The 2,499-nt window shown below is 48.9% G+C and overlaps 1 protein-coding gene across 5 annotated transcripts in view; it reads left to right on the forward strand.

The window, feature by feature from the left end:
• Positions 1–2,499, forward strand: part of SLC25A19 (solute carrier family 25 member 19) — a 12,462-nt gene that overhangs the window by 5,607 nt on the left and 4,356 nt on the right. The window lies entirely within an intron of this gene.

A 2,499-nucleotide genomic window follows, 5' to 3' on the forward strand; every position in this document is an offset into this window, starting at 1 on the left:
TCAGCCCGTTTGTAAAACCTGTCGCTGTGCTCAGCCCCCTACGCGGTCTCGTGGTCTCATGGCCTCACAGGGGAGGCAGAACCTCCAGGTGGGAATCAGAACAAAAACCACACAGCGAGGTGGACGGGGAAGGCGTGGGGGGGCGTGAGACGTGAGGTCGTATCGCTGTATTGTGAGAATGTTTTCGGTTTCCACAGAGTGGATTGGAGGAAGTGGTGTGACTGAGTCGGACTCAGGGAAGAACTTACTGAGTGAAAGCGAGGGATCAACCCCTGAAGCAGACCTCCCACCATGTCTCTGTTTCCTGGACAGACATGAGAATAATATCGCGTGTGCGTGCGTGTGCGTGCGTGTGCGTGCGCGTGCGTGCGTGTGTTTTCCACCAAGAATAACTTTTCTACTGTCTCCCTTCTACTTTCGGATGTCGTTGGTGGGGAATGACACTTAGCTTAAGGATTTGATCTGGGACCAATTAGGAATAACCAGTTTCAGTTCTGTCGATTTCATTGAGTTGCCCTGGGTGGACATCTTCGGTCAGGAAAGTCCTTTTTTTCGGAGACATCCTGATGCCTTTTTTGGTTGAGGAGGGCGGAGTTCCCTGGGAACAGTCTGGAAGAAAATGATTGTAGCACGAGACCTAGATGACGCTTCGGTGGAAAATAGAGGTTTGGGGTGACAGCCCTGGTGGAGAATTGAGATGAGGGGCCCTAGGAGCCGAGCGGGGAAGTGGAAGGGATGGGCGTTTACAGATGGGGAGGACAGACCGACCTGGGCAACATGGCAGCTGCTGGGGTTGAGAAAGATGGCTGGTGACAGTCCTTCAGTTTCTGTCGTGGGCGTGCCATGATCTTCTGCTACTTTCCGACCCGTAGTGAGAGTCTGTGGAAAAGAAAAAGCGAACGCAGTACTGAGAAGAGAGAGCAGCCGGTCACCTCTCCGGCTTAAGATGATTGAGACACTGGCTTCTGGGTTCTGGAATGACGAGAAAATTGTCTTCGTGAAAGTGAGGGGAAGAGACCCATTTAAAAACTGCAAATCTCCACCTTCCTTAAACTAATAGCATTCATATTGTAAACCTCACTTTACATTTTTTAAAAAATCAACACCATATAAAGTGTATACAGATTAAAAAGACAGGGAGTTCTTCATGAATTATAACAAGAAAACACCAGCCGCACCCCTGATTCCGATCCCCAGAGGCAACCGCTTTTAATACTTGTAGCTGTTTCTTCCATTATTTACTTCCCGATTCTGAGTAACGTGCTTCTACTACTGTATCTCTCTTTTTTCTTTTTCTTTTTTCTTTTCTCTTCTCTCCCTTCTTCTACTCCCTCCTTCCTTTCTATTCGTAGACATTCACTACTGGCTGCTACTATGAGACGAGGATTTAGCTCTCACCCCCGCCTCGTGTGTGCTGGAGCTTCCTCCCACCTCGTTATAGTGCAACCGACAAGGAGATTTTGGCTAAACCAGTATTCAGTGTTCCTACTATTTTGATTACGTAAATGATGTGACTTCTGAGCCTTAAAATATATTATGACGACATTTTCTTTTATAGCTTTGTCTTTCCCGACGTTGGGGATTGCCTTGTGTTGTATTTGTTTAGCTATCTACCTGCTTATCACAGATTCACCCCCAAACCCTCTCTCGATGGGGTCGGCCCGTGCTCATCAGTCCTGCATCATGATGGAGCCCCTCCTGAGGGCGCGCCCCACCTGCCCCTGTACCCTTCACCTTCTGGCCTCAGTCTGGACTGTTTGCTGTAGGACTGCTGCCTAGATGAATTCCCTCGCTGGAGCCCGCGTGGTCTCTCCCTCGGTTAGGCCTTCGGTCTGTTGGAGCACATCCGGAGGCGTGGTTTCCTTAGAGAAGCCTTGACAGAAAATGCTCTTACTCTTACACTTGACTGCCAATTTGGGAACAGAACTCTTGGCTGCTCCCAGAGTTGTCGGAGAAAAGTCCAGAACCATTCCGATTGCTCATCCTTTATATGAAACCAGCCCCCTCCCCCAGCGGGGAGCTTTCCAGATCTTTTCTTGATCCCTGGCATTCTAGAAATGTACCAGCGATGTGCACCGTTGTGTGTCTCTTTCATTCACTGTGCCGGGCACTTCCTGGATCCCTTAGACCAGACACTCACGTTCTTCATGCCTGGAAAATGGTCGTGCATTACCCAGTCACGATGGCCTGCCCGCTGCTTTTTTTTTCTTTCTTTCTGGAATTTGTGTCAGTTGGGCATCCCGATTGGTCCTCTGAGGGAGCTTTTCCCTGCCATTGTTCATCTCTCTGTCTTCCTGTCCTCCTGTCCGGGCGGTTGCCTGACCTTTATCTTTTGGGCCCTCCATTGAATTTTTAAAATGTCGGCTAGCATACGTTAGTTCCCAAGAGCTCTTTTTTGGTTTGTTTATTTTAGTCAGGTTTATTGAAGTGTATCTTACACATACACTGTGGAACAGCACAAGATGCATCTTCCAGCCCAGGATACCAGGACACACAGGA

The sequence above is a fragment of the Pteropus alecto genome, unplaced genomic scaffold, assembly GCF_000325575.1.
Source record: "Pteropus alecto unplaced genomic scaffold, ASM32557v1 scaffold134, whole genome shotgun sequence".
NCBI classification, from domain to species: Eukaryota; Metazoa; Chordata; class Mammalia; order Chiroptera; family Pteropodidae; genus Pteropus; species Pteropus alecto.